The sequence below is a fragment of the Alligator mississippiensis genome, chromosome 1, assembly GCF_030867095.1.
Source record: "Alligator mississippiensis isolate rAllMis1 chromosome 1, rAllMis1, whole genome shotgun sequence".
Lineage (NCBI taxonomy): Eukaryota > Metazoa > Chordata > Crocodylia > Alligatoridae > Alligator > Alligator mississippiensis.
This window is the reverse complement of record NC_081824.1, coordinates 52,114,182-52,127,043: the sequence shown is the minus strand read 5'-3', so window position 1 is coordinate 52,127,043 and position 12,862 is coordinate 52,114,182. Positions and strand designations below refer to the sequence as shown.

The following is a 12,862-nucleotide window of genomic DNA, read 5'->3' as shown; positions in this document are numbered from 1 at the left end:
TGCCATATATCCCCCTTCATCAGAATGAACCTATGTCTTTACAATCAAAACTCTACATGGCCAGCAAAAAAATCATAGGTGTTAATGGTGCTATACAAATTAGAATATTAAAACAAATCTCAGCTCCCAGCTCCTGCTAGTACCCTGTGTGGTGCCTGGCTTTGTTCCAGTTTTGCTTCCCTTCGCTTGTGTGTGTTGAGGAAAGTAGTAGAAACATTAATGCTTTCGGCCCCTTTCTGCAGGTTGACCCCAATCCTGGTCAAATTAAACCACAGTACTGGGGCTTCACTAGTTTTCCACATCAAAACTCATAATAATAAAAATACAATACAAAGTAACAAAGAAAAAGAGTAAATGTTAATCTAAACATATGGAAATATGCCATTTGACAAAATCTGTAAAAGTATTAATAGAGTTACTGCATTAATGCATAAGGTCAAGATTTCAGTATAGTAAACAAAGAGAGCTGGAGCTGAATTTAGATTGACTAAGTAATAAAGTATTGTCTATGTTAAAATAAAGTCACCATTTTTAAGACAGTCAGTGTTTTTCAAATGTCTCATTAAAAGAAAAAATACAATACAAATAGGTTTTATAGATACTTTTTTGTTATAATTTCATATGTGCATATAAGATTGATGATTTTTTATCTTTCATGTGAATTTTGTAAAGCTTTTCCTGGAGCCTAAACCTTACCTAAGGTCAAGCTAAAAACATAGGTATTCACATTTAACAAGTACATTTTTGGACCTAAAGATCTTTTCAAAAGATAAAACCAAGAAAAGCTCTTATCTCAGTGAATAGCTGCATGATCATTTTATAAGCTTTTCTCTAGGAGACATGAAGTACAAAGAAATCTAAAAGCTTTTCAAGGAGTCTGATTTTGCTGAAGCTATAAGTGTCTCAAGCTATTTAAAAAAATTAGAATCCTGATATTTAGAAAACAGCTTTACAAGTCCAGATTTTTTTTTTAAATGATAGTTTTAGGGAAATATTTAAATAGTGAGTGAGAGCCTAGAACATGCATTAATTTTGACCAATAAATCAACAACTACAGTTTAATCTTGGACTTTATCATAGCCTTATATAATTCTGCCCTGAGAAATACACCAGATAATGTTGGGTGGACTATAGAAAAAAAATCTTTTTTTATGAAAGGTTCCATCTTGCCTCTAGCAGTGATGTCTTTCCATTTCTCCACACTTTGGTATAAAGCAAATATGACTGATTTTGCTCTAGTTCCAAAAATTATTTTGGCTATTCAAAAATTATTACAATCAATATTGTACACAAAAATTGGCATTCTGAAGTATAATCACTCAATCTTAAATTCCTGTTATCCTACTGAGTACGAGTTGAAGAGCAAGTCATATATATTTTCACAAGGAAATGTCCCTGGGCTACCAACAGAGTTTTCAGTTACAGATATTAAGTATTAATGATCTTGATACAGATAAAATGCATGAGTTTAACATTTGAATGGATTGAAAAATAGAAACTTGATGACTAGCACGTATATACTAAACTATAGTTATTTACACAGAGAACACCCTGATTCTCCATTCATCTGGTCTCCATCAATTGTTTAAGATAAATCAGTGGTTGTCAACCGGGGGTAAATATAGTCCTAGGGGTACTTAAAAGGGTCGTACGGAATATGTATGGGCTGCCCAGCTGGGACAGGGCAGGGCACTGGACTGAGCCATGGGGGGGACGGCAGCTGCTGCCACTTCTACATGCACCCCAGGAGGGCATGGGGGAATGTGCTCCCAGATCTGCGCATGGGGTGGGGTGGGGCAGGGCAGGCTTGGGCTGGGGCCACAATGGGCTGCACTCAGGGTGGGTGGTGGGGGAGCTGGGAGGGGGGTTGGGGGGTATGGTGAATTCGAGGGGATCTCAGTGGGCCCAGAGGGCACTACTTGGAACTGGGAACATCGTGTTGGGGCCAGGAGGAGCCCCCAGGTGGGCAGGAAGGCTGTTCTTTCCCATAGCCCTTCCTGGCCCCAGCACCATGGGCCCTGGGGGCTGCATACAGCAGGGTCTGCCTTGAGCATGAAGCCCTGGCCTCATTCCCAGGAGGGTGGCAGAGCCAGCTCGGGCACATCCTGATTCACACCCTGGCCCTACTACCCCAGGTCTGCACTCAACTGTGGGGGCTGGAGGGGAAGAAGTGGTGGCACCACCCAGTGTGGGGGACCTGGGGTAGAGGCCGGGGGGAGGCTTGGGAGCAGCTCCCACCCACCCATTCCAGCCCCAGAGGGTACTACAGCCATGGGCAGATCACGGGCAGAGCTGGGAGTGGCAGGAGCAGAGACTCCGCCTAGGCCCGTGCAGGGCATGGGGCCCGGAGCTGCAGCATGTGTGGCCACACCAGCCACATCTGGGCAAAACACAGGCAGGCACCACCGCCACACACCGCTCCCCCACCAGGCTTCTGCCTCAGTTTCACCCCACGTTCAGTGCAGGTGGCAGAGCCTGCCCAGCCCCAGCCCCACTCCTTCCCTCACCAGGGGGACCTATGGGAGTGGGGCTGGAGCGGGGGCTGCAGCCACTCCAGAATTCCCCATAGCGCCCCCTCCCAGCACCACCACCACCCACCCCGAGTGCGGCCTCGACCAGCCCCCACCAGGAAGAGCCCAGAGCCCCAGTCCTCAGCAGCAGTGCACCCACCCCCAACGCAGATCTGGGGACACTCACCCACCACGCCCTCCTGGGGTGCACATAGAAGCAGGAGCCACCCCCCACACACAGCTCAGTCCTGCGCCCTGCCCCAGCTGGGCAACCCCTGCCCCTGCCTCAGCCCCACTCCCTTCCCCACTACTGGGGCCTCGATCTTTCCCCCTTCCCCACCCACAGCAGTAGCCCACCCTCCTGGGGTGTGCACAGCAGCAGGAGCCACCCCACCTCCCCACACCCCCTGGACAAGCCACTCGTGGCTCCATCCCATGCCCCGTCCTACCCCTGCTAAGCAGCACCCTCCCCTGACCTACTCCCTCCCTCACCACAGGATCTTGATCTGCCACCCACCCTTAAAAACAAGGAAAAAATATAAAGGGGTACATGAGGTGATATTTTGAGACAGAATGGGTAAATCTGTTTAAAAAGGTTGAAAACCCCTGAGATAAAATAATTCTTAAGTTACTCCGGTGTAAGCAAAAGGACAACCAGACTCAACACATTTGATGTTATCATGGGTGTTTTCCCTAGTGCCACAAGCAGGCCACAATGAAAGCCCTCTTCAAGACATCTGATGACAAGTCTTTATGTGAATTGATCCCATTTATAATATATTGGAGTCAATAGAGCCAAGAATACTCCTGATCTATGAAAATATGTTTTTTATTTAGATGACTGTATATGGATGTTTGTGTTTAACCTCAGGTGCAGATCCAGGAGGGACAGGGTGGCATGAAAGCACTCCCCTTTCAGACTGCCTTCAGGAGCAGTAGCAGGTAAGAATCCCCACTCCCTTCCCTTCAGTACTCAGCAGTACATCCCCTCACTTCCCCTCTCTCCCCCCTGCCCACTGCCATTCCCAGCTGACCCAGGGTGAGGGGAGCTCCAGAGCTGCTCCTGCCTGCCCCTAGCCACCCTGAGCAGGGAGCTGGGCACAGCCAGACACACCAGTAGCAGTGATAGTAAGCAAGTTCTTCCCTCCCTGCCCAGGTTCCCCTGGGTGTTTCCTGCTAACCTGGGACAAAACACAAGGAGTCAAAGCCATCCCACCACCGCTGTTTTCCCAGCCAAGCCTAGCTCCCCATGCAGGTGCTCCCTGCAGCCCCAAGTAGCATGGGGCAGGAATCGCTGGGACAGTGGATGGAGCTGTCTTCACTGTGCTCAGAAGCACAAGTAGAGAGGGTGAGGGAGGGGAATAGGAGGTGAGGAGCCACTCAGCCTAGAGGGGGCAGAAATGGCTACTGAAAGCAGGGGAGATTCTTACCTGCTTTAAGAACTTAAAATCCCCAACTGCTGCTCCTGTGGTGTGGGGTGCTGCTCCATCCCAGGGTGAGGGTTGAGACTGAGAATGGAATGGGTACAGTGCCAGTTGCTGCTTGTTCCTTCATCCCCCTTTTCAAATTCCCGGATCTGCTTATGTCTAACTTCTGTACCCATATTTCATTTCTGAGACAAACAAGTGCACGGTCCCAAGTCAGAAATACATACCTAAAACAAAGAATACAGGCCACACTTACAGGAATAGGAGTCTGTATTCTGGAACTCAGTGACTCTGGGATCATATTGGATAATAAGTTGATAATAAGATCCCAGTGGTTAAAAGCATGTTTTCACAGGGTCCCTACCCCTCTCAGGAAAAGGACACTTTCACACCCTACTCACCTTCTACTACAACAGTGAGGCTTTCCTGAAGACACCACCTCTGTCTTCAACATGCCCCAAGAGTCGTTTCACTCATTCATTCCTGGGTGCAAGTGATAGCATATGGGTGGGGTTTGCTTGCAAGCATCCTTCCCTAGGAGCATCAGGGACAAGGACATGATATAGGCATAAGAGGTAAAACTACTAAGGAGATCCTTGGCTACATCTACAGGAAAATATTAGGTTTGAGTAGGGAGATTTCATTGCATCTGTGTTGGTATCAGTGCACCCACAACAAGAATGCTGTGTCTAATTTACTCACAAGTGATTACCATGCTTCAAGAAGAATTTTGAAAAACTGGAGGTGGTTCAAAAAATGATGCAATAATTATTCAAGTATTAAAAGATAGTTCTTATTGTGAGAGATGCAAAGAGTTCCATCTATTTAGCTTATGCAAGAGAAGGGAAAGGGCTGACTTTGGCCATATACAGGTGTTCGGAATCACCATTCCTCTGGTAGAAACCAAAAGTGTACAAACATTTGTACTCTGTCTCCCAGAACAAAAATGGTCGTTCTGGGACAAAATAAGGTGACTCCAACCAGGCAGAAGTCAGCCCCAGGGGATTTTCTCCATGAAGAATGAACATTGTATTATATTCTATAGCCTAATTCCTTCCAGGAACAAGAAGTGAAGCCACAAGGAAAGGCTCTAGTGTCTGCCAGAGACCAAAGCTACCCCAGTCCAGAGAAAGCACAGAAGGCAGCTTCTACAGCCCCTCCCAGACCTTGGGGCCCCTGCTGGCTTTTAACATGGGGGTCCCAGCTGGTCAGTAGGGGCAGTCACTGCGGCTAAGAAGCAGTCTCATGCCTTCCCCTTGCCACCCATACCACTCAGCTGGGTGACCAGGGAGGCTATTTTAAAACCGTGAGGGCCAGAAAATGAGTTTTGGGAAAGTCTACTTAGTGCACTAGAAATGTTTATTACTAGAAATGGAAGTTTGTACATGTCCTTGATCAGAGTCTCTTAAGTAGGTACAAATTAAATATAAATTTAAATAAAGAAGGGTTCATCAATCAATCAGACAAAATACAACAATATTGAGTGTCTGGAAGCTGATGCTAGTCAAATTAGAAATATATATATGTACATGCAGGCACATACACAGACATCTATATCACCTCTGTTTATATGTTACACCAGATATATAAAATGATACATGTAATACTAGCCAACTGCCCATCATGAATGATGGAGTGTTTCAGGGAGTGTTTACATGCCCCACCCCCATTCACCCTTTGGGGCCATCCATCCCTTGGTAGGTGCCCCACCCACTGGTCACCACCTTGTGACTGGAAGTCCTACCCCCTAGCCCCTGACCTTTACCACCAGAAGTCCCTCCCATTGTCCCTGGAAGTACTCCTTTCAGCAAAGGGTTTTGTCATCTTGGAAGCAGAAAAATACTAAATTATATTCTAAAAAGGAAATGTACAGCATTTATTAATTTGATTTCAAAAATATTTTTGTCCAGATTAACATGTGTTTGTGTAGTGTACACAGAGTTGATCGCACAATAGCTTAAAATGAAGTCTTACTTTTGTATGTTCTGGGGGGTGGGTATAGGTTTGTGGGGGGATGTGGATGTATGGCTATGTGGGGTGAGGGAGCATGTGGGGGTTGTGTGGATATGTGGGATGTGGGTGGGTGTGGGGTTTGTGAAGGAACTGTGTGGGGGGATGGTGGCTGGGCTGTGTGAGGGGGTGTGGGTGTCTGTCTGTATAGCAGTGCAAAGTCAGTGTGGATGCATGTGTATGGTGGGGTGTGCATGTGGGACTCACTCTATGAACACACACACTCTGCCCCTGCCTGCACATGCACCCACCCCCCCACACTCTGCCCCTTCACACACACACACCCACACACACACACATTCTGCCCCTGCCTGTACACCCCCCACACTCTGCCCCTGCCTGCACACACACACACACACACACACACACACTGCCCCTGACTGCACATGCACCCCCACACTCTGCCCCTGCCCACACACACACACACTCTGCCCCTGAACACTCACTCACTCACTCACTCACTCACTCACTCACTCACTCACTCACTCTGCCCCTACACACACACGTACCAGTGGGGCTCCATGCTCCCCAGTCCAGTGATGCAGCTGGGAGCCACGTGGTTCTGGAGCAAGGCAGAGACAGGAAGGAGGGAATGGCCGGGGGAGGCCACGGCTCGGATGCTCAGTCATGCTGAGGGCTTCCCCTAGTTTCTACTGCCATCTAGGAGCAAGTAAATATTAAACTCTAATGGCTCTCTCCTCCTCTGGCCCCGGCTCCCTGTCTGAGGAGGTGGAGCCTGCCCAGCCCATAGCTGCTGGCCCTCTTGGGGGAGCATGCACACTTGATCAACAGCATTATGGACAGACAGACAGACAGACAGACAGACAGACAGACATACTAAGCCCTTTATTATATGAGAATGTATATACTAATAAAATAAAAGGCTTAGTCCCTCTGTCTGTCTGTCTGCATGTATGTATGTCTGTCTGTCATGCCGCTTGTCCAAGACAGAGCAGCAGCACCGTCCCATGCCTCCCCGCCCTAGCTGAGCATGCAGCAGGAGGGCATAGCCCCCACTCCCAGTGCCTTCTGCCTCCCATCTGGAGCACAGCCTGGTCCAGCCCACCTCGTGCAGATCTGGGGGTACACACCCACTCCCATACCCACCTGGACAAGTGGCAAGAGCCACCAGAGGAGCCACCAGAAGAGCAGCTCCCGGACTGGGGGTGCGCAGTGGCAGAAGCCTCCCTCTTCAAGTCCTGCACCCCCCCACTCTGGCTGGGCAGCTTCTCCCAACCCCAGCCCCAATCCCTCCCTCACTGTGGGGGCATTGATCTGCCCCCACTTCCCTTCCCTCCCCCTCCACCCACCGCAACAGACTTACCAGCTGGAGGCCCCTGTGTCCAGCATTGTTAAGAACTGCCTGTATAGTCTATAGCCGAATCTCTGAATCAACACCGAATCTCCAGATCTGAATCAGCCAAATCAAATCAGGACAGTGATTCAAATCACTGAATCAAATCACTGTCCCTCTGACTCAGCTGAATCCAAATCCCAAGCAAATACTTACTGCTTTGCATAGGTCTAATATATATTTATATATCTGTGTGTGTGTGTGTATGTGTGTGTGTGTGTGTGTGTATTCTGATATAATTAAGGGCTTAGTCCACCTGCCTATCCATAACAGTCTTGGAGCACTCTGATTGGTTACTGAAACAACCAATCAGTTACTGAAACAACCAATCAGAGTGCTCCAAGAGCGTTCCAGACAGAAGACGGCAGCAGCGCAGCAGAATGATGCCATGATGGCAGAAACAGAGGGGATGGAGTGGGGGGATGAGGCCAGCAGCACTGGCCTCACCCCCCTCTGGCCTTGCTCCCTGGAGGCAGTGGCAACAGAGCAGACAGAACAGGATGGCAAGGCCAGTAGCACTGGCCTCAGCCGCCCATGCCCTGCTCCCTGGAAATGGAAGCAGCAGCAGCACTGGCTGAGGGGACAGCAGGGCAAGCTGCCCCCGCCTTGCTCCTGGGAGGCAGCGGTGGTGCTCCATCCCCACCCCACCCCCATCATTCATGTGGTGCAATTGGCTAGTGTGTGTGTGTGGGTGGTAATATCTATATCAGGGGGCGGCAACTTAGTTTGGCACAGTGCCAAAAATACCCACAACCTTGATTTATAAGATGTTGGTGTGCCAGCAGCATACAAAGGGGGAATCATGAGAAGCCCGATCCTAGTGGCAGTGCAGCCCAGGCCCCTTCCCTAAGGCGTGAGTGACAAGCAAAATGCTGTTGCATACTATGCTCTGGCACACATGCTGAGGGTTGCCTACACACACACACACACACACACACACACATTACATATAATTAAAATTATGCACACACACACACAATAATATATATAAATAAATATATATATAAATCAGATACATTATATAATGTATAATGAATGATAATATATATATTGAATGTATCTGTATTATATATAAACAGTAATATATATAGCAGTAATATATACACGTCTGTTTTATATATATAATTACACACACACACGCACACACATACCTATATAAATACTATGTACACACACACACACACACACACACACCACACACAAGCAAGTAAATAAGCAAGTGAGATGGAAAAAGCAACTATTGGAATATTTTGCCAAGGGTTGTTTTTAATTTGCCACCACTAGGAATGTTTAAATCAAGCTTAGGGGTGTTGGTTCTAGCCATGTTGGTCTAATGACATAGGCAAACAAGGTTCTTTGGGTAAATCTAATATATTTTATTAAACCAACCAAAATAGTTGGTAAAATTCTTTTTTGCAAGAGGGCTCTGCCTGAAGAAGGTTGTTTGTACCTGAAAGCTTGTGAAGAAGAGTTTTTCCAACTATTTATTTGGTCTAATAAAATATATCAAAATTATCCAAAGAACCTTGTCTGACTAAATCATGATTCGATTTTTCTCTCCTAAAAAGATATCTATATCAGGGGTTCCCAAACTGTTGTATGCATACCCCCTGGGGTAGGGCCCACAGGTAGGGCACACCCACACACAGCAGTGCTCTGAATACGAGCAGCAGATACTCTCCTTCTCTGACGCTAGTCATCACAAAACTTGATCCAGTCTTCCTCGCAGTGCCTTTCTCCACTTGCAAGCTGACTTCGCCAACCAGAACAGCATTCTGCACTCCTTTCCTGATCATCCACAGAGATTTCAAAGGATGCTAAATCATCATTGCAAGCATCCTGAAATCCTCATGGTGGTCTGCCTCTCTTTCTAGACCATTCATGAGCTTCAGAGTACAGCACATTCGTCAGGATCCTGTGATCCAGCATTTGTTTGACATGACCAAACCACCTGAGTCCTTTCTTACTTATCAACATTCCCATGAATTACATACCAGTACGATTTAACACTTTCACATTTGTTACCCTGTCTTGCCATCTTATTTGAAGAATTTTATAAAGGCATCTGGTATGAAAGCTCTTTAGTCTTTTGATATGTGTGCTGTAGGTTGTCCATGTTTCTGAATCATATAGAAGACTGGATAAAACACATTTCTCATAAATTTGGATTTTTACTTTAGTGATGGTTTGTTATTATTCCAAACTCCGTCTTCCAAAAGACCAAAATTCCTGGCTGCTGTGCTGATTCTACTAGCAAGCTCAGTATCAAGATCAACATTGCTGTTGACAGTAGAGCCAAGGTAGAAAATGATAGACTATGCAATAAAACAGCTACTAATATTTTAGATTACTGAAAATATTACTGGTTTTGCATATATAATATAATAATTAAAAATCAAGTGTCATTAAACTTTCCTGCAGAAGAACAGCCACCCACAAACAGACTTTCAGCCCCTCTAGAAATATTTGGACCATTCCACATTTCCCTAAAGAGAACTGTTCATTTTAACTTGTTTCTTTTCTCTCATTTCTAAGCCATAGAAAAACATTCCTTCTTATCTTATTACAATTTACTTACTCTAGAAAAACTTCCCATAAATAACTCTATTACACACTTTGTGAAATTTGCATTAGTTATGGAAAGTTAGCATTCAGGAAATGAAAACAGGATATAAATATGTCCGTTATTTTTTCCTTCTACTTCATTAAGTATCTCAAAGAGCTTTAAGAGCATTTCTAAATCTGATTTAAGTTGTAATTCTAAGATTCTTCCGTGCACAGAGCAATTTTATTCTGGAAGTATTCTGAGGAGAGTGTGTTACATATACAACTCTTTAGGTATAGGCGATATCTTTTATTAGACCAGCTAAATAGTTACAAAAAAAGTTGTTCTTTGCAAGCTTTCAGACACACACGTCCTTCATCAGGCAAGATATATATTGTTTTTTTGTTTTTATTTTTTTTTTTTTTGCCTGATGAAGGATATGTGTGTCCAAAAGCTTGCAAAGAACAACTTTTTTGCAACTATTTAGTTGGTCCAATAAAAGATATCACATCTACCTAAAGAGTTCATCTGCCTCTGTGCTTAAACCAACATGGCTACAACCTAGCTCCCTTATCCAACATGCTCTATCCACAAACAATGTTATAACCCCAAAGACAGTGTCCTGGTCGCTTAGCTTATACTGTATTTATTCACTTACAACCTTGAAGATCAACACTTCAATTCCCAGTGGCAGCCAAGATGGCAGACATCTCCCCACTTAGCGCACACTGCAGGTAGATTGTGTAGTTCAGAGTACACTTCTGAACACTTTCGGAAAGAAAAGATTACCTTTGAAACAGCTTTTCAGATTTGTAATTTTGCTCAAAGTGGAAGCTGCTAGGAAATATCCAAAAACTGAATGCGAAAGTTAGTATAATAGAATGATGTTTCAAAAATAAGCTAGCCTTTGGTTGTTTTGGTTTACTACAGTTCCATAAAGTGAACTTTAACTACTTGTTATGTCATGTAAATATTTGTGCTGCGAAATTGTTTCTTTTTTTTTAGATAGTTTAGAATAAAAACCCATCTGTATTCTTATTTGTGTTTAGTCACTGCCTAAGACTTTATATTTGGGTTGGTATTTGAAATAAATTAAGCCAATGGTTTTAAACACACAATTTTTTCCCCTCTGGTGTTTTCTTGTTTTTGTATTGTCTGGCTCCGATGGGGATTTATTTTCAAGGCCTTGCTATATGTGGTGCTGCCAAGCTGACAAAATAGCTGGGATTGTTTCCAAATAAATCCAAATGCACCTGCACCATGTTTGCCCTTATTAGAAGCACACTCAAAAAGAGCTAATGAGAGAGAGCGCGAGAGAGAGAGAGGAGAAAAACAAAGCAAGCCAAGTTGCAAAGTGCAAAACCCAACTGTTTGTTCAATGTAATGTAACGTTGAGAGTCATTCATAAGAATTTCAACAGTATCTATTCTTTAATGTTAATAATACTGACAATACTAATGTTAAGAATATGAATAAAATGAATACTAATGTTAATAATACTGATCTGGCCCCACCATATATAATTATTCCAGAGTCTAACTCTGCTATGGATCACAGATCATCCGCTTGTTTGACACCTACAGATACAGGAACCTTTAGTGCCAGTTTTAACTGGTTCAAATCTCACCCACAGAGAAGAAAATAGGATAAATAGCAAAGCATAAAGCTATGGGTCACAGTATTATTTTAATGGAATTAGGAAGACAGAGGAAGAAGGAATAAAAATTAAATCTGAAAGTGCAGCATCTGAAAGTGCAGTGTTTTTTTTTCGCCAAACACAAAGGAAATACTAGCTCCTCAAACAGGTTTTTACAACCCCCTGAACAGAATAAAATGAGAAGTCCTATCTTTCACTTTCAAAATAACATGTACATAGGGCCCTTAAGGAAAAAAAATCATAGGAAAGTAGGGCTGGATGGACTTCACAATGTAATCTAGTCTAGCCCCCTGCTCAAGGCAACGTCATCTCTGACTAACCCATCCCAGCTAAGTGTCTAACCTGCTTTTGAAAGCTACCAGGTATGTAGGTCCCACAATTTCTCTAGCTAGCTAGCTCTAGTACCAATGCCTGACCATTCATAGCCAGAAAGTTCCTCCTAATCTCTCCAGCTTAAATTTCCTCTGGTGCAACTTGAGGCATTGCACTTAGTCCTGTGTCCTACAGTCACAGATAAAAGCCTATTTCCACCCTCTCTATAATGACCCTTAAGCTGTTTGAAGACTGTTATCAATTCTCTCCTTCCCTCCCCTCCCACTCCTCATCCTTCTTTTCTCCAAACTAAATAACCCTAGTTCTTTAAGCTTTTCCTCAAAAATCTTACTTCTCAAGCCAGTAATCATTTTGTTGCTCTGTGCTAGATTCTTTCCAATATGTCCACATCCTTCTTGGTGTGCAAGGCCCAAAACTGGCCACAGTACTCCAAATGATATCTTACCAGTGCTGAATAGAGTAGAAGGATCTACCCAATCTGCACATAACACTCCAGTTGATACAACCCAGGATGCTGTTGGGTTTCTTTTGCAACAAGAGCATATTGTTATAATCACTTTATGGTTTATTGCAACTCCCAGGTCCTTACCTGCAGTATTGCATCCTACAGAATCATTCCCCAGTCTGCATTTGTGAATGCAATTATTCCATCCCAAGGGCAGGACTTTGTACTTTTCCTTGTTGAATCTCATCTGATTGATTTGCAGACCATTTTTCCAATCTATCCAGGTCATCCTGCCCTCCAGAGTGTCTGGCTAAGTATAGACAGTCAAAAAGCCTGAGGCTGACTCAATTCAATCTTTGTAGGTTACTCTAAGCTATGTAGATTGAACTGAGAAGCAAACGAAAAGACATTCACATTTGATTCTGGAAATGCAGCCACATGCCTACAGTAGCCCAGGCTGGAAGCCAGTGGGGTACTACTGCATGTCTCCATGTTTGGCTGGAATAAAAAACTTGGGCCAAGGCTAGCCCACCCACCCTGAAAGGGGAAGTTTGCAGGGGAGGTGCAAAGCATCCAGGGAT

At 44.7% G+C, this 12,862-nt stretch overlaps 1 long non-coding RNA gene across 8 annotated transcripts in view; it reads right to left on the bottom strand.

Moving 5' to 3' along the window:
* LOC109285533 (hypothetical protein) overlaps window positions 1-12,862 on the bottom strand; it is a 246,556-nt gene that overhangs the window by 110,205 nt on the left and 123,489 nt on the right. The window contains exon 1 of one of the 8 annotated variants that reach the window (XR_009463397.1): window positions 3,941-4,181. The exons of 6 other annotated variants lie outside the window; for them this stretch is intronic. This is a non-coding gene — a long non-coding RNA (hypothetical protein). Of the gene's footprint in view, window positions 1-3,940; window positions 4,182-12,862 lie in introns of those variants that run through there. One more of the 8 variants, XR_009463398.1, reaches the window with a different exon arrangement.